Below are 23,086 nucleotides of genomic sequence, written 5' to 3'. Positions count from 1 at the left end.
ATACCTGCTTGATTACTCCAGCACCATTATACTTGGCGGATGATTGTGACTTGTCAGGTCCATCATCTCCTAAAATGTCAAGAGATAAGTAGGCCATGGTGTAGTTTGTCTGTGGGTTACATAATTTCAGCTCCTCTTTGTGTGGTGGTGTAGGGTGCTATTGTCATGGATTTAGTCTCAATGTTGGTGCCCACCTGCCAGTGAGCTGCAGCCCCAAGCAGAGCGAGGGTCCAGTTGTTTGTCCTTCTGCTAGCCCAGGGATGCAGGGAAGCAGAGAGGTCATTCAGAATGCCCACTGTCCCTGCTTTTCAGATACTCCTGAGCTGCCTTGAATGTCTCAGTTTCTGAACTGAGCTCTGTATGGAGCCACATGATGATCAGAGCTGTATTAAAGCAAATTGATGGGATGACTCAGGGAAAAGAGTAACGCTCGTATAAATGTAAGCTTCTCTAGGTCAATGCTAATGGATTTTTTTTTTCTGAAAAGTCAAGGTTTCTTATTGTAGATTAGATACCTTAATGTTTTTTTAGGCATTAGATACTTGTGTAGTAAATAACTGTTTCTGTCCAAAAAAATTTTATGGTAGTGAATCTAAACTGGCTTTGAATCTAAGTGCATTTATCTTTCATGCCAAAAATTCGTCCCAGATTTATTTCTAGAGTAGAAGTTAAGATTCTATTGCTCAATCTATTTTCCTGTTATTGATAGATTTTATTTGTTTGACCTTTCTCCACTGTTTTGCTCAAAAAGAGGCAGACTTGTTATATATAAGAAAGCAAAGACTGCAACAATTTCTATTGCAGGCTCTCAGCCTTGTGCTTAAAAATAGCAAATAACGGAAGTGTCAGTATGAGTGGCTTTTCAAATATATCACTAGAATGTATATGCTCATAGCATGTCTGTTTTAATATTTTTATTAGGTTGCTGGAGGTTTTTTAGGCTTAGGTTTGTTGGATGTTTGGGTTTTTTGGCTTTTGCTATATTTTTTGGCCTCACCAGAACTATTTCCCCTTGGACACTAGAGCTTGGGTGATTATTTCTAATGGCTTTTAAATTTTGATTTTTATTAGTAAGCAAAATATGTTGGTTTTGTTTGCAAAAGCTGCTTGGAATTTTCTGTTATTAAATATTTGTCTGTGTGTGGGCACCACTGGCATGTCTGCAAAGATATAATAATTTCATGGAAATAATAATGATCCTATAATGCAGGTAGAGGCAGTGTCAGCATGCATTCTTTGGTGGGGAAAGAAAATTTTCTGGCTGCTTTCTCTAGCAAAAGAAATTGAAATGTTTGCTCTGACCTTCAGACACTTTCTGCTACTGTCTCAGAAACAGGATTCCTTGATCCATGCCTGGCAATGCTACAGAAGCTTAAGGATGGGAATATTTGTATTCCACATGCACTTAAAACTTATTTGTGCACAGAAATGAACAGATAAATATTTTCTTCCTGGAATAGGGGAACTGATCTACATGAAAAATCAGAGTATCTTCCTAACTTATGCACAAAGACAATAGCCACAGTTATAGTTAAGGCCTTTGGGGTTTTGAGAGATTTTAAACCTCGAGGCGTTCCCTCAGTGGGATTCTCTCAAAGTGCCCATCCGCTGGTATTGTCACCAAGCAGGACTCAGCCAGACAGGCCAGCTTGGTGTGGAGGGACTTCAGGGGTGTTCAGAGGAACAGGTGCTGATATTTGTGGAAGGGATGCAGGCAGAATGTCTGCAAGTGTTGCAGTAATATTGCTTTATTTCCATAAGCCCAAAGATGAACTTGGCCAAATACTGAAGATGCTGAGGGTGGGCTGGGCCAGATCTTGAAGTACATTTGGCCTCCTTAGAAGGTCTTTTGAACTATTTTTTTTTAAAGTTTTTCAAGTTACAATAGAAGAAATATTAATCAAAGTATTCCATAGCTGTTACTCAGATACTCCAGTAAGGATAGCTACTGGAACCCTTCAAAGTAGGATTTCACAGCACTGGGTTATATTTCTTTCCTTACATTTTGGAAGAAGGTATTTTTTAGTTACACAAAGAGATGAGAAGGCAGTGTGAGTGCCTAAGCAGCTGCAGAATTCCTCTTTTTAAAGTCAGCCATGCTCAAGTTTATCTGCCACTATCCAGACGCTGATGTGCATTTCTGTCTATATAAATTAGATAAACATATAAATATGCATGTCATATGTACACACAAGCATGCACTTTGCATTTAATATAAAAATATTACTGGTTAGGGTCACTCTTTGTCAGCATGATCTCTACATAAATTTTTAGAGTCTTGTTGACTAAACTCTGCCTGTCACATTGTACCATCTCTGCCAGTAGCAAACATCTCCAAGGGCAGGGCTTGACCCTACACAGGCAGTCCTTCAACAACAGTTGTAAAATGTCATCGTCACCCTGTCAAGGTCTGCCTTTACCAACTTTTTTTCCTCTGCTCTCTGGAAGTCCCAGTGGGCGTTCAGGAACGTGTCATTTATCACTCAAGTAAAATACAGCTTGTTTTGGAATATGCTTCACCATCTCAAAGAATTCTCCATCTAACTCCTTTTCCATCTTTGCTGTCCAAATTGCTGGGGAGTGTGCCCAGGCAGGAGACAAAGGAATTTGCCTTTAGCAGATGGTTTATTTTAAGAGGATGCGCCAGTACTAATGTAGAAGAACTGACAGGATACTCTCAGCAGTAAAAAAAAAATTGAAATATGGGCTGTAGCATAAGGTTTTGCTGCAGTCACTGGAAAAATATTAACTGAAAATGTTAAAATAATGGAAACATAATTTTATGCATTAAAAGTTGAAAATGAAGTACATTGCACCCAACTCCCAAGTCTTCAACCTAAATGCAGAATAAAATAAGATTGATTGTGAGCACCTTGGAATTCAGACTGCATGAATTTGCAAAAATGCCATAGCAAACTTCTAGGGGAATGTTGGGATTTTTTAGTCCAAAGAAATTTATTTTGGAAGTCTGGGGCTGTGAATGGAAAACAAATTGTTTATAAGCTGTGCTTAGACTGAAAAAAAGGGTTAGACTGCGTTAATGGAATAGGGCAGTTAGCGTGGGCTGGCTCATCGTTCTTGCAGCAATAGAGACACTTTCAGTTTGCAGAGATTCTGGTTTCTTTTGGCACAGATGTCCTTTTTGTCCTCTGGCACAGTTCTCCTTGATTTTTCAAAGAAATATTGGATGTTTGTTATTGGTCTATATCTATGAAGAGCAGCTTGCTTCTCCCACTGGTATAATATGCCTTTGCTTATTGCTCTGCAGTGTTCTGTGAGGGAGCATCCAGGACTGGATAACCTCTACAGAGCAGCTGCCTTTGGATATTTGGCACTGTTATTAGCAATATACTATTGGGATCACAGGCTCCTGTAATAAATTTAGCAGTCTTGGCTGCACTATCATTATACTTATGTAGCACCCCTCTAGAGCTAGGGAATTTGAAAAGTACATATCCTATTCTCACCGTGGTGAATACCACTGCATGAATTGAAAGGAGGCAAATAATAGTGTTTGTATTTTCATGAAGATTTGACATTTAACTTCTGGTATCTACTGACATCTGCAGCTGTATAATGTGTTACCTTTCATTGCCCTTGAGGACAACTCAGGGAAAGGGGGGTTAAAGGCTGGTAATGACAAAGAATGGGAAAAACCAGCAAGGAGGAGATCTGCTCTTGGAGCTGCTGAGATGTTCAGAAACCAGAAAGTGCTTTCTCAACCTGCTTGGAAAGTAAGTTAGGAGTATACAGTACCTGCAGTTCTTCAGATAAAGGAAAAATACTGAAGTCACATACTACAGCGTGACATGGAGAATGTTCAACATTCAACTACAATTCTTCTTTTCCCCCTCTTAAGGGGGAAAAGGCAGCATGTCTTGTAATATTGTTATAATATTATAATTATTTACTTGACTCTGATAATGTAGAATAATATGATTGCCAGTCAAAGCTGCACATCAAAGAGCTCAGGCAGCACTTGAGCTGGTCTTTGTTAGGCGTGTTTTTATACATGACTCTTAAACACAGCTCTGTGAAATCGTGATTCATTTACTGTAACGAGATAGGGATGTGAGCTCCCAGATGAAGACTCTCAGCAGCTGCTAGAAAGCTTGTCACAATTTATAATTGGATATGCAGTCTATATTATTTCATTCTTAAGCATGTGATTCCTGTGAAACTTGGTTGGCCAAATTAACCAAGTTTGCCTTTCTTGGTTATCTACCAGTGCTTGCATAACCAGAGATCAACATGGCCTTTCCTTTCTCTACCTTCAAGGTAAGGCAGGGATGGCCTAAATCAGCTGTTTTCATATTGCACCATTCAACTAAAAGCTGTTTCCAGTAACTGGATGCAGTATTTCCTCTACTTTCACTTACAACAGTTTTGGGCAATATAACAAAAATAGCTCTGGATACCTGAATGATTGATTACTACAGAATCTGGTACTCAGTAGGCAGTAACAATCCAGGGATGCAAGCACACAGAACTGGCCTGCCTTCATTTCTCCACTTCACAGCAATTCTTGTGAGTGTTCACAGACTGGCTAGAATGAGTTCAGACACATGCCCAGAAATGTGATGTAGCCAATACTTTATAATCCCATATTTGCATTATTAATCTCTGCTGTATCTGCTTCGTGGATTCAGATCTGCTGCTGTGCATTCTGTGAGGGCATTTTAGGGCTTTAAGAGGGACCCATGAAGAAATACAATTTAGGATGGAAAACAATTTTTAAGAACCAAGTGCAAAACCAGGAAGATAATGGATGAGTCAGGAGGATTTTTTGGACTTGATCCCAGCCACCTAAAATTTCCTGACAGGAGCTTCATTTTTTCTTCTACCACTGCAAACTTTTCTGTTTAAGATGGTATTTAGAATGGTGCCTGCACTCTGTGGAGCGCTCACAAAAGTGATAAGGCACAATTTGCAGTGTTCTGCATCTTCTGCTGATACTGTCTTGTGGAAATGTACCTCTGTGGGCAACAATTGCAAGTGTAAAGTGTCAGGCAAAGTATTATAAGCAACCTCTTCCAGCATAAATCTTTCTCACAAGCTTTCTGATTCTGCTGATAATCTAGGATTTTCTGTGTAGGATTGTGTTCTTTCCAGACCATACTTACAAAAAGCATCTTTAATAAATTGGTGGGGTACCACACTGTGTGGGTTTGGTGTCCTTGATTAGCTCATTCTTCATGACTTCTAGCAAGACCAGCTGAAGATCTGCAGTTATATTTTGTCCCTTAATGGTTTTTCTTGCTCAGGGCTTACAGTGGCTTTTACAGTGGTGTTGGCACAGTTTGTCTTCTCCTGTTTTCATCTTCAGCTTTTGTGGTGATTATTATTCGTATTACAGTAGTACTTAGAGCACCCTGTTAGCATCAGAGTCCTGCTGTATCAGATGAGCTACAAACACAGAAGAAAACGCAGTTCTCTAAGTATCACATATGTTAAAATGTGTTAAAGTCTCACTGGTACAGATGTATCAAGTGGAATTAAAAAGGTAAAGATGGCTTATCACTGCAGTGATAGTGCCCCTAAATTTACCTAAAGGCACTGTCTGGAAATCTTAAAATGCTTTCCTCTTCTACCTTTTCACTTTGGTACACTAAATATTCAGGAAATTGGGGAGAATTTGCCCTGAAATCACTTTTTGTCAAGATCTATAGTTCCTCTGGTGTTAAAACAGTCTTTGCCTTTTCTGTGGCTGCTCTAATTAAAAGTGAAGTGGATGTTCAGCATCCCAGCAATGGGGAAGACCTTGTATAAGAATATTAGAAGGGAGTTTGTTGAAAGGAGGTATTGTTGGCAGACCAGAATCAATGAGCAGGATAAATATGGCATTGAACAAAACAAACATGCTGGAGGGGAACACGTGGAAGGAAAACTCAACCAGTGTGTTTTCACCCAAAGGACATAGTCTGGAGTGTTTGTTTAAAGGTCGAATGTTCTTAGCAGAAATATCATTGAGTAAACACCTTGAGTGAAATAAACTACATTTGAGAGGAAGAAGACTGAGTGTTGGAGTCTATGTTTCCATGGATCTTCTACAGAGAGTGAACCCATACCACGACCTCAGCAACTGAGGTGTAGATCTTTTAAAAATAATTGCCCTTTGAAAGGAAAAAAATCAGAGAATATCAGTTCTCATAACTGTGCTTATGGTTCATAATGTGCTAGTAGAGGATAAAGCAATATGTTTTCAAACTATTGTGAGAATCCTAAGTGTCAGAAAACACTGTGTTCATTTGCAATAGTGCAGGCAAAGCAGAAATTTTAGCAGAACATATGAAAATAAAAGTAACTGCTTCTCTTTTCTGGAGTGCAGAGAACTCTTTTCAGACAGTTCCTTGCTGATAAGGAAAAAGATGAGAAGAATGAGTCCCATTAATTATTAGTTTTTAAACTCCCTGACTAATGAATGAGCCTGATTTTGGTAGTGCTTTAGGATGACACCTTATTAAAGATAATTGCATCTTAACATTACCTGTGGAGATGCTCAAAATTAATAAGAATTGTCATCTTAGCAACTGCTGTTATTAGATATACTTATGAAGCTGTGGGTGTAGGAAATTGTTCTTCTACAAGAAAAGTTTCTGGGACCTTTCTGATTGAAGAGTTGCTAAGGAGCATAGGGGAAAATACCAGTATGTGTGTTGGAATTCCACCACAGTTTACCTGGCATTGAGAGAAATGTTTAAATTAGCTTGTAGGCAAAAATCAGAAGTGGGTATTAATTACCTTTCTGCTTACAACTGGAAGCCTGAAGAACTAAAAAAAAATTGAGAGTCTCTGGTCTAGTCAAGATTTCTCTTGATGCAGATGAATTGGATGATTTCTAATTTTAACTGTACAATATCAAAAATGATAAAATGAATGCAGAGATGCATGCCTAATTGAAGGGTCTTTGAATCAAAGGGGTTGGAATGTATCAAAATCTTCCTCTCGGTTAACATAATGCATTTTCACGGTCATTTTGGAAAAACACCAGTAGGGTGCATAGTTGGGCTTCACAGTGATATAGTGTTGCCATTAACTGTAGTTTTAGTCAATCTTTTTGATGTTGTGTGGTGTGAGTTTTTTAAGTTGTTCTTCCCGGGGAAGGTTTTCATTGATCTTCCTTCCCTTGTAGCTGTGGGAACAGCTTTAGAACTTGGTTATCGTAGATACCAAAAGCTCAAATAAGAAAGGACAAAGAAAGTGTCAGACCTGAAAAAAATGTGAAAGAAACTCAAGTGCTCAGCCCTTACGCCTTTTAAGTCACTTATGACTCACAGTTTTGACTGACTGAACTTGGCAGCATTTGTGGTATTTTGGGTATATTTGTGGAAGCCCACAATAGTGGGTTTTGTCATCCTTTGTATTCAATAATTCAACACAGATTTTACTCTTTTAAATTGTTGGAGTCCTTTGAGATCTTTTCAGGAGTGAGAGTTAGCTTTGAATTACTTGAAAAGTATTATTAAATAGATTATGTAAAGAAAGTGTGATCTCCTTTGGAGGTTTTCTATCCTTTAATAAGGGGCAGAAAGCCTGGGAGCAGGGCCAGAAGTAAGAAGTTGGCAGAGACTGTGCCTCCTATAGAAAAGGGAAGGGAATTTGGAGTCTAAACCTGGGCAGACAAGGAGGTGGAGGAGAATAAGCCAAAAGCAGGGTATGCAGCTTTGAGGAGCAGGGGCAGAAGCAGTGGGAAGCAGGGCACGCTGTCAGCAGCCGTTTGACCAAAGCAGACTGTACCTTCTCCTGCACAGCTGGAGCCAGCCCGCATGTGGTCCGGGCTCAGTTCCCTGCCCTTGTCCCGTCCTCGGGGACAGCTCTCCGCAGAGCCGTGTCCCACATGGGCGTCCCCCGGGGCGCGGTGGCGCTGCCGGCCCCGCAGCCGCAGCCCCGGCGCTGGCAGGAGCCTGTTGCGAGCCTCGCACGCACCCTCTGCGCTGCTCGGCGCCCTTACATAACACAGAGCTGGCACAAGTGGAGGAGCTCTGCCCTGTGTTCAGCGAGGAGGACTTGTCTGATCTGGCTGCTAGGAGGAGTCAGCAGAAAAAACAAGGATGGTCAAGATTTTAAGTGTTTGAGGGTGAATCCGCTGCAAAGCTTGGCAGTGTCGAAGTACTGAACCCCAATAAACTGTGTTCTTATTAAATTGGAGTAAATAGTAGAAATGAAATGTTTGACATAGACTTTCAAGAAATTATTCTGACACTCAAAGGAGGGAGCACCATCTAAGCCTGCTTTCCATCCTTTGATTAAACTACATAAAATGCATTTGAATAAGCTATATTAGTCTTTAAAGGTGGTATTAAATACTATGCAGTAATACTGTCTTATGTCAAAGATTCTTTATGAAATCAAATTATGTCAAATAAAAAATCACTTCAGCCATTTTTTAACCTCTCAGAGCTCGGCTCACAATTTGAAGAGTAGTGTTGAAAGGATGTTACAGATGAAGTAGTATAAACCTCAGGTAAACTGCTACTCAAAGCTGTGTATGTTTTATACAAAAAATTGGCACTGACATTTCACTAAAGCTGTTTGAATATTGGCAGAACAGTACCACAAGTAAGAGAGCTGCAGTATTTTCTAGTGCAGGTGATTTGTCATGGACCAGTCTCTTAATACAAAGGTAAAGACTTTAAACACAATATACATTTCTTGTTTGTTTGTTTTTTGTTTTACTCTGTAAATATGTTGGATTCATTTTGACTAAACAGTTACTTCATGTCCCATAGGGACAGTTCTCTGACTTGCTCACTTGCACTAGGCTTAGCTGTGATTTTTGGTCTATATAATTAATCAAACTAATGAACTTAGAAAATAAGTAAATAATATTATATTGTAATCCAGCCCTCCTGACTTTGCTTTTGACCTTTTTGGAGATTTGAGTATTTTTTTCTTCAGCAGTCATGAAGGAAGATCGTGTAACTGCTTTTGGAGAGGCACCCCAAGCTTAGTGTCCCTCTGTCCTTCTGGGAACCGCCAGTGCCACAGTCTGTAAGGGCTCATGTCAGGCAGGTTACAGAGCACATCACATGCACAGTTGCTTTTGCAGCAGTTCAGACACACCCTGTGACAATACAGAAGTGGTGCGTAGTGGTTTATACACCAGCCTTTCTTCTCCTTCCATTCTTTTAACCATTCCATGTTTCCATACTGATCTTGTTATACTTCTCTTGTTTAGTGACAAGAGAAACTTCAGAGCTTGTGATAATTCCCTCACAGCACAGCTTTGACAGCACCATCTTTTCACAACTGTGTGTAGGCTAAATGTAGAAGTGATGCAGAGGATGTTGCCATCTTAGTTTGAACGTAAGGAAGAAATGAATTTTAAGCAGGAAAAGCAGCTAGAATTGATGAGACAAACAGTCTGTTACCTGATAACACCTGGAACTTTGCAGACATATATGCCTGTGTAAGACATTAAACAAGATGTGCCTCACAAATACAGGTTACTGCTGAACCCTATAATAAAGTTTCGAAGAGAATGCTTCACCACAAATGAATGGCCATGTGCTTGATAGGAAGTTACAGTATCTCAATCTACTCACAGAAAAGAGGTAGAGTCTGAGAAGCTAATATAATTTGTTAGCATATAGTCAAGCATTTTTATTAAAAAGTAGGAATATTTTCATGGGAGTTTTCTCGTAAGGGCTTTTCTCCCATTCTCCAGATCTTGTGCTAATTAGCCTCCTACCTGCTTTTTCCCAATGCCAGTTCTGACTGTCTCACACCACGTTCAGTGCTTGAATCCCCTTCCTTCTGTCTTGTGCTGGCTGGAATCCATCTCTCTGCATGCTAAATATGCTAATTAATTTCCTCATACACTGAACTGATACAATAAACTTGTTTTCTTTAATCACACATTGATAGCATAGTTTCTTACAGAGTACAGGTACTTTCATATGTGTTCTGCAATAATACAGGAAAATTAACTTTAGAGCCTGTATCTTCAGAAATATGCTTCTCCATAATCCCTAGAAACTGAAAGTATCCGTCAGCCAGAAATGCATCCTGCAGCAGTCTGTCTCTGGTTGCATGGCTGCAATTTTCAGTGCAGTGTTTGAAGATGTGCAGGGAAGGGAATGCTGCCACAGCAGAGATCAGTGGGACGATACTGGGAGGCAGAACTGCTCTGCTGCAAAGTGCATTGCAGTACAGAGGAGGGGAAGGAATTCCTACAGGCTGTGCAGGACTGTGCATTTGGGTTACATTGTCTGTGTGGTGGATCATTGGCAAATAACCAGTTTGTCCCTGAGGAAAGCTCTGGTCTCTCCCAACTATTAAATGCTCTATTTAGGCAGTTCTTGATGTCATTAAGGGTAGCAAATGATAACACAGACAGTGATTACACTGGTGCAGCTTCCTCTTTGCAGGAACAGCGAGAAACAGATGCTGGAGATGTTTCAAGTAAGCACGGTAGAAAAATATTTCCCCTGTGCTGCTTTATTTCAGAAGAAATTAGGTTAGGCCTTATTCTAAAGTTTTAACATCTTTTTCAAAACGTTTGACAATGCTTATATATTCTTGAAATGTATACAGAAGAGGTGAAGATTCTGCCCTGAACACTTCCACTGGCAATGAATTCCATATTTTAACCAAATTAGAAAGTCTTGTTCTTTTTATGATTTTTTTAGGTGGTTTTCGGAAGTTCAGATATTAATTTGTTAAATCTTCTTTCTGATAATCTGAGACAAAAATCTAATCTTTATCCATCATAAAAACACACCACTTTGTCCAGTTGCAGTTCTTTTCTTACTTGGGAGAGATTTTTCTATGCAATTTTGTGTCTTTCCTCTGCAGTTCCCTTTTTAGAAGCAATGACTCATAAACACAGAGTTGAGGTGAAGACCTATTATTTATTCCTTGAGGAAATTATAGTGTTTTCAGTGCTAATCTTCATTCAGCTCCCTGACTATTTTAACACATTGTTACCTTTTTTTAGTACAATGATCAGATGTTTCTGCTGAGCTTTCTCCAATTAAATCAATGGTCACAATTTTTTTTATTTGATAGAATTATTTACAACTGTCATGCTGAAACTTTGCTTTGTTTGGTATTTTTGAACATTAAGTTTTATTTGCCTTTATGTTGCCTATTCAGCTTGATTCTTTAAGATTTCTGAAGCTTTCATGGCATTTTTTGGTTATGACTTGACAGTTGCTTTATGTCTCCTACATGTATTTTTTATTTTTCTACAGGTTCCTATTCCTAGGAGATTCAGTCAGAATTATGGAGCAGTTCATTGCCATAGTAAAAAGAAACTGTTTATTTTTTATTCTTCACTTTATATCCGGATTTTGACTCAATACGATAATTTTGTATTGGGCCAAAATCTGCCTTCCCCATTAAGGGTGAGTTTTGAACAAGACATCTAAAACATTCTTATGCTACCTTAGCACAAGAGAATAATTCTGTGAAACGCACAGGTTTCATAAAATTTAATTATCTTGGCTAGCCTTGGGTTTTTCCATGTTTTAAAGAACTTCATTTTATATTTATTCAATGTGCCAAGGCAAAATATATTGCAGTATTTCTTGTTTCCTAGCAAACAGCAAACCTGTAACCCTTTGCATATTTTTGACAAGCAAAGGGACATCCAGAGCCAAAGTGAGGCATCTTGCTCAATTAGGACTTTTCAGCATCCCATTGCCTTTATTTCTGCAGCTCTGCCACTCACTTGCTTCAACAGAAAGGAAGCTGCTAATAATAATACAAATGCAGAGTGAAATAAAATAATACCAAACATTAATTGAGTGGAAATCCTTTAGTTCAATTTCGTCAATGCCTACTTCTAATCTTACTTTGCTATTTTTGTCTTTTTATTTCCACATAGTGTTCAGACCTCATTAGTGCTATTTTGCTTCACTTCTAATAGATTTTCTTTAAATCCATTAATACTTTAAATGAGATTGCCCTTTTCTGGTGTCCACGAGTCAGGAGGGAATGTTCAGAAGTGTATTGTTACAATTTAAAAATTGGAGTATTGCTCCCACCAATGTCAGTTGGAATACTTTGTAAGCACACCCTCCTTACAGATGGCAACAAAGGTGGCTGATGAAAAGATCTGACACAGAGGTTAGAGAGCAGAGAATTTGGCTTTTGTACACGCTCCCTTTTTTGTCGTTGTCGTTTGGGATGTGCTTTTGTGGAGGTTTGTTCTCGGCATTTGCAGCGGGCCCCTGGATGGCTGCGGAATTTCCAGGTTCCTCAGGGTGTGCCACATCTGCAGGCACAGCTCTGCAGTGGCTCTGCTTTGGTGGGAGGCGTGGTACAGCCACAGCACTCCCTGTGAGCACCTTCACAGGTGTGCTTTCAATCCAGCTAGCCTGCACCTCTGTTAATTCTGAATATATCTTTCATACAGTTATGAAACTAAGAGGAAGATGGTCAGTTATTATTCTAAATGGCTGGATTACAGGAAATTCTTAAAACACCATATATTTTAACGACTCCTGTTTTATTTGAGCCTATTGGCTTTGCTTTCTCTGGCTTTTACAGCGTAACAAGCAGCAGACAGTAGGATGGGAAAGTCCAGGGAATTTGGAATCACAAAGCTGCTGACTTGCAGTTCCCATTTACCAGCAGGAAGGGGCTTATCTCATTACTTTTCCCTTGAGATCTAACCCAGCCCACACACATACCAGAGTATTTAAATATGTATAGAAACTATTTTCAAACCCTTTTGAATCAAGTTTTCTTTCACCTTAGCTGGCTTCATTTCTGTGTCTTGGCCAATGATTCCTGGTTGAACTTGTAATTCCTTTATTCATTTTTAAAGGAAAATGACAAAATCTGCTGATGTAAGGAATTTTGTCAGTTTTATGAGTAAATTGTCTTAAATGTCAAATTATGTTGCAGATAAATCATTTTTAGTATCAGTTCAAGGCCTAAGTTCACATTGGATCCTGGAACGCAGCAGAATGCTGTATAGCACAAGTCATGAACAAACCTGCAGAGTGTCTTTGAAAAAAATATTAATACTTTCTCCTATTCTGAACTGTAGACCTGTGAGTGCTTTAAACAAAATCTAAAACTGTTAATGAAAGATAGCCGGTGACCTAGGACTAGAAACTGAGAAAATTCTCTGACAAAATAATTCAGAGGAATTTCTGAATATTCTCTGGAAAATTTCTAAGCCTTTTACCTCTGTAGAATCTAAGATTCCTGAAAACACTAGTGATTTCACCAAGTAGAAGCACTTATCTTGGCTTTTGAGCCAAATCTGCTGCCTGTAGATTGAGAGTTATGCAACTGACTGGTGCAATTAATTTGACTAATTCCTTCTTGTAGAGAGTGGAAGGTAATAAATCAGTTTGGAACAGAAGCATGCTCGGGGGGTTAAGCATGCAGGTAACTTACTGAAAGATGAGGTGCCATCACAGATTAAGTACCATCTTAGCTGCAGTCTTCTGTCAGAAGACAAAAAGTTTTCTCACAGTGGATTCTCTTTGAAATTTAGTAGATCTCTGCGATGTTTTATGGAGGACATGGAATGTGTCACATCATATGGTGATGGGAGTATATAATAGTTACATAATTAATCTTTCCACACTGGTTACTATGTGTCGCCAACATTTTCAACATTAACATTGGAATATTTGGGTTTATTATCTGTGTTTATACAACACCCCATGGACAGCACAGGGGCATCTTGCTGGTACATTTAGAGAACGGAAAGGAAGGGCAGCTTTGATAGTGGGATGGGAGCACAGCTGGGCTGGAGGGTGCCCAAGCTCTCAGAAGCTGTTTCGTGACTCACTGTCACACTGCGGCTCCGGAGCAGCCGCTCTCCGGCACGGCCACGCCGCTGACCCTGTGACAGATCAGAGCTGACTGGAGCTGCTGCAGAGCTCTGTGCAGCTCCAGAGCCACACACTGGTCCCTCTGGCATGGACTGCTCAAGTTTGTTATGCCTTATGGTTGTTGGATATGGTGTGTTATCCCACTGCCTTAGTGGGGATTGCAGCATATCCCTGTGATAGTCCCTGTGCAAGAACACAGATGAGAGTGAAATAAAGCTACTTCACGGTTTTCTGAAATCTCTTCCCACGTTCCTTTGATTCTACAGCAAAACTTGTTTTCTGAAGTTCAATTCTTAGTAGGCATTGAGCTTTCAGTGATGAATACTCATTAACATGACTTTCTGTGCAATTTGCTCCAAATCCATTTTTAAAATCAGGATTTATTTTTTGTGCCCCTGCTATGTCTAAAATATTGACTTCTACTGCTTTTATTTTATAGTGTCTTACACTGTCCTCTTTCCCTGTAAGAGGAAAACCAGTGTGGAAGCCTGAGTCTTGTATTCCTTCTTCTTTCATATAGATCTTTGATTACATCATGGATTTTAGCATGTACAGAAGACACAAGCACTGTATACTTTTCTGGCTGTGAATGTCTTTTTGCCTACTGCAATCACAATTGCCTCATGTGCACTTTTTTAGTTGATGCTGATTCTTACTGACCTTAATCCCTCTTCTGAAGAGAAATGCCTGTCGAACCTTGTAATACTGTCAAAAAGCATGAAATTCAGAGAATCATATTAGTGATGGAAAAGTCCTGTTAGGTCATCCAGTCCATCTCTTGCCACCACAAGATTCTCCACTGTGATACTGTCTAATGCTCTGCCTACTTGAGAATGGCCTGTAGTTCTTCAGCTGGAAACCCTGAGACTGATCCATTGTACTTATAATTATCCCATTGCAACATTTCTCCTCTGTATTTGCATAGACTTTGACCTGCAGACCAGTCAGGTGATAACTGACTCTTGATTCAGAGCATCTCCGCGTGTGTGTGGCTGTGGTGTATCATATCCAAAAGGCATGAATGAATACTGGCAAAATGACAAAACATTACCAATGTCTAAAGGGACACATGACTGAGCAGACCAGCATCCTATTTCTGCACTGTCAGGCAGTACTTGCCAAGAGCCCGAGTATCAGTGGCTCTGTGTTTTAGTTTAATACTGTGGCAGCTGTCTTCTCAAGTATCTCAGTATTATACTGGGGACAATTCTAAGCTTAGTAGAGTCGTATTTCTTTCAGGTTGCCTGATCTATGGAGTAGGATGTAAAGCTGTACATCTCATGGTTGAAGTCATGTGTGATACTGGAGGACCTTCAGTAAACAATTATGGACTGGTATTACTGAAAAGCTGTCTAGCTCACAGTAGTCTCAACTGAACTCTCTCTATACATCTCAGAGTCTGTTTATTTAAGATAAATAAATACGTGCATTTTAGAAGCTGAGAGGTTCCCAGGAGGAATACTGGTTCACTGGTCCTGGGGCTTCTCCATCTGCCACCAGCCACGATGAGTAGGGCTGAGCTTTGGAGCTTTTAATTTTGGAGGCTTTTAAGTGTTTATTTTAATGGTCTTACTTGAAGTGAAAAGTGGTTCTCAGTGAATAGCTCATGACCCTGATAGAGGGTTTGGAGTCTGGAATGTTTCTCTGGGGCAGTGAGGAGCAGTCTGTGGGAGCTCTGGCAGATTTCTGAGCTGTACACCAGTTGTTACATGTGTAGTGAGTAACCTGTGTACTGGAACTGTGCACCAGCCAGGCATGTTGCAGGCTCTGGGGACACTCAGTGCCTGGAATTACATGTGTATAATTAATCCTTAAAAGAACTGCTTCTTCCAGTGTAGGAAAAAGCTCCTAAGGGACAGCTAAAATATCATTTTCTTTTAGTGGTTTTATTTGACTACTTAGTCATACATAGAAAAACCAATGCTTTAAAAGCTTAAGATTCATGATAGAAGATATAGTGTGCCTCCTTTTATTATGTTTGGTCTCAAGGTGTACATTTTCCTGTTAAAAAAATTTCAAAATCTTAATATTTTTTATTATGTATTCCAAAAGTGAATATGAAAAGCTCATGAACATAAAAGCTAGTTTAATTGTGCCAAAGGAAAAAATAGCCTTAAAACATCATCTTTCTCTCCAAACATCATCCCAGAAGACCGTGTCTACCTCACGTGGCATCACCACAGAAATCTTTTGATGAAAACTTCCTCTTGCTAGGCCTTTCAGGACTGAATTGTTTGAGTTGCTGGACACTGATTAGCACAGCCCATAAACAGATTGTAAAACAGTGATTCATACTGAAGGTAAATTTTGAACTCCTTGTAAGGAAATGCTGGAGCAGGGACAACTGTTGAAAAGAGCTCTTTTTGTAGATTGATGGTAAAACATATGTGTGCAGCCCTCTTGTGACTCGTGCTGTGTGAGGTATCAGTTCTGTGCTTATATCATGATGACAGGTTCTACTAACAGAATCCGTAACAAAATCGGTCTTTTGAAATTGAAATATAAAATTCAGTGTGTCGCAGTCCGCGTGCGTGCTCTCGGTGTCCAGGGGCACAGCGGCAAGGGCGCGACGCTCTCCCCCTGGGGAGTTTGTGGCTCCCCACTTGGGGACTCTGATGCTCTCAGTGGTCGCTTTCTGGGGCGCAGAGATGAGGCAGAGAATGAGATGGATTCTTGGGGTGAACTCAGGAGGCTTATTGAAAGTATTGACAACTGAAAAGCGAAGCTCTAAGAACTGAACTCCAAGAATGAAACGCCCCAAGAACCCCAAGCAGCACTCTGGCAGTGGGTTTTATAGAAGGGGCAGCACAAAGCAAACAACCAGTGAGGGTACACTCAGGGAGGAGTCTAAGGTGGGGAATACAGAACTCAATCCAATGGGGATAACAAAGGGAGGGGAACAATGCAGAACAGCAAATGATACATCAAGCAAAGGGAGATTGGCAGGGAAGGATCTAGAAACACGGGCAGGGATACAGGGGATTGACAAGTGGGAAAGGAGGGGATTAGGGAAGGGATAAATGTTTGAGGGCCAATGGGAAACTTCTGGGGAGTGGCCAGCTGACAGGCAAAGGAGTTGACACATAACAGTATGCATATCAATTAAGGTACAGAACCCAAGAATAGAACAAACCGATACAAATGAAGGACTGTGACTGTCTCAAAGAATGGGAGAGGGCAGGTTCAGGGGAGACAAACTTCACATCTAATACACAAATGAAATAAAAGGCTGGCCAAGAAACCCAAACTAAAACACACACCACCTCAAGTGTGGGCAAAAGTATCCTGACGGGCAGAGTCAAAATAGGGATTTAGGCTAAGAAAGAGCCTTTCAAATGTAAGTTAATATGTCATAGCAAGTATGGAAATCTATGTCGTTGCAGAAATCTAGGTTTTCATGAAATATTGGCTTTATCTGTATCATTTTCATCAGCAGAAGAAAATGAAAGAGTAAATGAAAAACGGTGCTTCAGTTTGAGTAGTTGCCATTGTTAGAGAAAATTAACCTTTTTTCTTCCATCTAGGATTTGAATTTACTGCCCACATCAAAAACTGTAAAAATGGAATAGGGTTTTGAAAACACGAAACCTTAGTTTATTATGTACTCTCAAAACTTTGAGAGCAAAGTAGTTAATTGAAACTGTCATGTAATTTATGAAGTTAATGGAAGGTAAAACTTTCAACATTCCTGAAATTTTAATCCTTCTCTAGTGCATGTGATTTCATGTGATCTCTCACCCTCTGAGAAGCTGCTTCATTATCTTGCATAACAGTTTGGCAGATCTCCATCTTTGCTCTGCTGAATAAAGGAATAGTGTTTCTACAGAAGCAAGTTTCAGAATTTACAAGATGGAGAAGGAGCTCCAGTTTTAAAATCCAGTTCTTAAATAACTGTTTGTTAGAAGCCAAGTTTTTTACTGGAGTAATTTTGCTAATGTTATATGCATATAATACTAGAGTAGTTTTTTAGGAGCTGAATTTTGCAAAACTTTGTGCAAAATATTTAGAAGCTGTTTGCATTTCTAAAATAGCAAGCTATTTTTCTCTGTCTTTAGAATCAACTGATTTAATAATGATTTCTTTGTATTTTGTAGCTTTCAATTAATAACACCACTATGGTCTCTTTTCTAACTTGTGCCAGTATAAGCAGGATTAGAAGCAGATACCTGATATTTTTTTTCTGTTGTAGAGTTAACTGTTTCCTTTTTTTACCCCACAAAAGGTACTATTGATATTTTCATCATTATCCTCCATTTCTGCACAGGTTCTGTGCCTGCAGGGCACAGGCAGGAGGTGGCACTGGGCTGTTGTCAGACTCAGGGCTCTGACCACAGGTGTTGTGTGCCAAGGCCTGGAGCATCCCCTGGCACTGGAAATTCAGAAACACCCTGTGAAAAATCCAGGGGGTCACAACTGACACAGTTTCTGTTCAGTTGCTACTGGAATATGTAGATACCACTCTATACATTGCATACTGTATGGACTTTTTCTTCTACAGGGACAGGTTTAGCCAAATACAGTCCAGAAGTGCAATTAATGTCCCATTACTGATAATTTTAATTCTTAAATGCCAAATTTTAAAGGAAGTATGTTCCAGTTTGTGCAGGAACTGGAAAGCTGTGCTGTGACTTCTGTTACTGTTGGGTTCCAGTTTTAACACTGGTAAAAAGAAGCTGCTCATTCTTCAGGTCTGAAAAAACCCCCAAGGCATTTGACTAAAGATTGCTGTGGATGGGTGAAGCATCCATTCGTGTGTGTGTGTGTGCACATGTATGGAAACTAGAAGTCACATGGGTTGGCTCAAAATGCCAATTATAAAATATTTATTTTACTAGTAAACAAGTCAATGGCAATCAGTTAAGGATTCATTACATTAATAATTTACATTCACATAATGCAATTGATTTAGTTTTTCTGAATGCAGTTAAAATTGTTTCAGCTGCACTTATATAGTTTTAATTTGATATTATGAATTAATGGATGAATCTTATTCCTCAGAGTGTTATTTAAATCGATTTAGATACATCTACACTAAACTGGGTTTGAAGGTAGTTTAATTAATTTAGAACACTACAGCAAAGTTATTCCCGTTGACACAGAAATACCAGCTACAGTTGTATTTTGTCTTTGAGGTGGTGCGGTATCAGAGACATTCCTGCTTTGATTTGCTGTGTTCTGCTGTAGGAATTCTGGCCAAGGTGTGAGTGCTGTGCTGGTGGCAGTAACCATCCACTAAAGAGTCAATCCAATTATCTGAAATATCTGTATTCACTATTGATCCAGTAAGTTTAGCCACCTGCACAGGCTTTTTGCTATCTGTGCAGTGATCAACACATGAAACATTTGTTCGGTTATTGCTGAATTAGCTGCTGAGTTGGAAATTTGATCTCTCTTTTGGGAATGGAAATTTAAATCTTGAGAGAAATTAGGGGCTTTATACTCCTAATTTAACACTCGGTTCCTTTGTTCTGCTAGGCTGCCTCAGTAAGTGAGTAGCTCCTGCTCTGAAATGGAGTAGAAATAAAAGCCAGTGACCTGTAGCAGCAGGAGGTTTGTGCACAAGCCCCCTCAGTGTGTCTGTGGGGATTTCCTTGCCCCAGCAGAGATGAGCTTGCTGACAGTACTGCTGATGAACTGGAGGTGTCCTTAGGATACCAAGGAAGTTTCTGTTAAGTAACATTATCTAAACTTGGCAACATAAAATTGAAGTACTGGTACTAAGACTGGTCTTTTAAACCAAAATAAGTTGCCATTGGCTAAAAATAAAGTTTCTAGATATGACAGAATTAGCCCTAGTAGAAAAACATGCCATTGGGACCCACAAAGGCTGTAAACATTTTGTGATATATGCCAACTCCATTTAGATTTTCTTTTAAAAAAAAAGGGGACTGATGTAATATTTGGTTTACACTTCATGTAAAATCAGAGGTTTTGTGATGGTTGTGTTTAAGGGCATATACTGCCCCCTTTAAACAAATAATTCTGACTACAGTCACATTTAAAAGATGTGCCAGATCTGTACTTCCAGAAGATATAGATGGCTCTTAAGAGTGAAACTAAAATTTAGCTTATGCTTGTGTTACATATTAGTACAACTAAAGAACCACCAAATGGAAACTATAAAAACTTTCCAGAATTTTGTCTATTTTATTTTGTGTCTGGGTCCAAGTATGTTTTTCCACTACAACATTTTTCCCAACTAAATTCATTAGGTAACAAAGTGCAGATAGCTGTGAAATCCATCCTCTTTAGATGAGTTTGGGGTGAGATATAAAGTGTGTAAAACTAGTCAAGGAAGTAACGACATTCTGTTTATTTTCAACACTGAAATATACCCCATGGAAAAGATTCTTTTTAGGTTCCTGGGAGCAGTTAGACTAGTGCTTAGTGAGCTTTTCTACTTTTGTTTCTACTTTTTGATCTACTTTTAATCGTCCCACTTATTTATCGCTAATGCTCATGGAGTGAAAAATTAAAATTCTTGCCAAAAGGCAAGATGCCACCCTTAAAAGTAGCTTCTGTTGGATCTGTCAGTTGATAACTCAATGCAAGATTTTTTTTTCTAGGTCATTTGAGCCTAGGAAGCAAAGATCTTGCTGGTGATGTGAGCGGTATCTTTTATCCTATGTTATTTTATCAACTTTTTTGTCCTATGTTATTTTATCAAAGTATTTCATCTCTAATTTCATTGAGGTCGAGTGAAATACTCAGGAAGTATAAGGCACAAGATCTGTATGTGGCATGCTGAGGAAAAAGATTTTTCCAAAAGCAAGAAGATAATCAAGGGCTAAGAAAATCTTTTTTGAAACAAGATGATATGGAGAAACAGACCCTAAAATGAGAAAGGTAATAAAATAATGCTCACAGCAATAACACTGAAATACTGAGAAGTGATTAAACAGGCTGAAGAACAGAAAGACACACTTTTCAAAAAGCAGCCCTGATCATAACTGCACGGAGAAAAGAAAAGGACTAACTTAAAAGAAAACACAGAAGAAAAAAATTATCTTTCTCTATTGTACATTTGACTTTAGGTGATCAATGCAAAGTGTCTCTTGAAAAAATGCTGGAAAGTACTTGCTTGCAGTAAGTCTTTATCCATTTGAAAGATACAAAAATGATAGAAATCTAATTTAAAAGCAATTACATTGAAGGCTGTCTTTAAGTAGAAGCATTATGCAAACGCTGAAATTCCAGAGATTCCTGGCATTCTCATCCTGTTAGTGCTGCAGTTGGTCCCTCCTTTGCTATGGACCTGAGGAGCTGGGCAGGCTTTACTTACAAGGCTCTCCATGGAATCATAGCTGCATCATATTTTGACAAATACTCCTCCACCAGGAATGGCTCTTGGGACAATGAAATTGTTGTTACCAGCCTGCCAAAAAGAATCCTGGTTAGGAAAAGTAAAATCAAGCGAAAGTAGAAAGGTGGTTTTTTTTTTGCTTTCCTTTTATTATTCCCACAGGGAAGGGTGGAGTCACAGGGAATAATGGTACACATTTCCTTTAACATTTAGCAACAAGTTGATTCCATGAGCAGAATAAATATCCTGTGTTCCCTTAATATCTCGCAGTTTGTATTCCAGGGTGATTTCAGAAGTGGAAATGCTTCGCTGAATTTTAAGTCACGGCATGTCTCTTTGTAAAGGAGAATAAATAGCAGGAAGTTCACTTACAAAAATTATTTTATATTCTTTAGATTTTGATTGAGATTTTTTATGTCATTTGAAATTTTAAAGCAAATTATAAAAGTGATGTTTTGGCTTAATTTAATCACAGTTATAATCTCTAGACACCTTTGTAGAAATAAATAAGTCTTTGAAATACAAAGATTTCCACTACTTTGTACACCTGATACCTAAGAGCAGTTTCCAGGCCTGACTGTTTCACCTAATGTTGCAATTTTGTATTTTAGTTTTCATTGTAACTGTTGATAGTTTAGTGCTACCATGGCTCCTGGTCTGTGCCCAATTCCCCCTGGTGTCAATGAGATTGTGAGGGTGTGGCAGATCCAGATATTTGAATCTTCAGCGTAAAAATCCATTTCCAGGATACAAAAATGCAGAGGGAAGAATTCAATTTCCACAACTGTTGGTAGAATTCGAGGAGTATGGAAGAGAGTTTGTTCAGTATGTGTAAGAATGATGTGGTGATAGAGTCACAATTCCACAGGCAAGTGGGAAAAACATGTTGTGCTAATAATGGTTTCTAAGTTAGAAGAGGTCAAGCAAAATGATTTACTGATGTCTCTCTTTTTTTTATTCTTCTCATTATTTTAATCTCTTGAGTTGAAACACTTTATTCAGATTGCAGACACCTCCTCACTGTTTTATATTCACACAGAGAACCAGAGGTTTTCAGGCATGTATTTGCTATTGCCACGATGGTCTAGCATTATTATTTCCATCTTATATAGAAAGCAAAATGTACATTCTTGTCATACAAAAAATGGCCGATTATGTATGTTAGGTAAACCTCTTTAACAATTTCTAAAATTGTATGTCTTTCTTTTAGTATGCTTACTTTTAAATATAAAACCTATGCAACACAGCTTCTGTACTCCTTTTTTTGATTTTTGGGAGCCACTTTTTATGTAGTTATTTCAGAGGAGACCTCCAAGTACTGTGTCAGAACAATGCTACCTTGCAATGAACCAGTCTGCAATAAAAATTAGCTAATATCTGCAGCATTCTCTCCAAAAATTGTCCTTATTTCTCTTTCAATTAATTGCCCCTCTTGTGAAATTCTTCTATAATTTTAATTGAGGAAGAAATAAGACTACTCTGTTCTTCCAGTGGCTCAATGGTAACATTTGCAGCTTTTGCCAGTTGTTTGCCACTAGAAGAAAAAGTTATGATGTAGACTGCAAAAAACCTTCTGGAAGTGACTTCATTACCTAGCAGTCATCTTTATCTTGAAAAAAGATACAGAGGAGGAGTATATTGTCGTCTTCTTCAGCCCTCCCTATCAGCAGCTCAAGAAAAGCTACATCAAAATCTGTGTTAGATAGAGAAATGGAGAAGGCAAGCTCTGTTTGTTTGTGTGAATCGAATTTCTCGTGTCCGTAGCAAAGTCCTTGTTCAGAGACTGAGGATGAGCTGCGTGCTAAGGACAAACGGAGTGGTGCAGTGCCAGGGAGCAGCTCCCAGCTCCGGGGGTTTGCTTTATTTGCAGGGCTGCCATTGGGAGACCTCAGCTGCTGAGAGCCTCTGCTGGTGCTCAGAGCTGGAATTGTGTGGCTGTGGAGGGAGAGGCAGTGCCTGCCCTGGAGGGCTGGCTGAGTTAAAT

The 23,086-nt window shown here is 39.2% G+C and overlaps 1 protein-coding gene across 5 annotated transcripts in view; it reads left to right on the top strand.

The window, feature by feature from the left end:
* TJP1 (tight junction protein 1) overlaps positions 1-23,086 on the top strand; it is a 158,271-nt gene that overhangs the window by 15,899 nt on the left and 119,286 nt on the right. The gene's annotated exons all lie outside the window — the stretch shown is intronic.

This window comes from Prinia subflava, chromosome 15, assembly GCF_021018805.1.
Source record: "Prinia subflava isolate CZ2003 ecotype Zambia chromosome 15, Cam_Psub_1.2, whole genome shotgun sequence".
Lineage (NCBI taxonomy): Eukaryota > Metazoa > Chordata > Aves > Passeriformes > Cisticolidae > Prinia > Prinia subflava.
The sequence above is the reverse complement of the archived record's forward strand: the minus strand, read 5'-3'. Positions and strand labels throughout refer to the sequence as shown.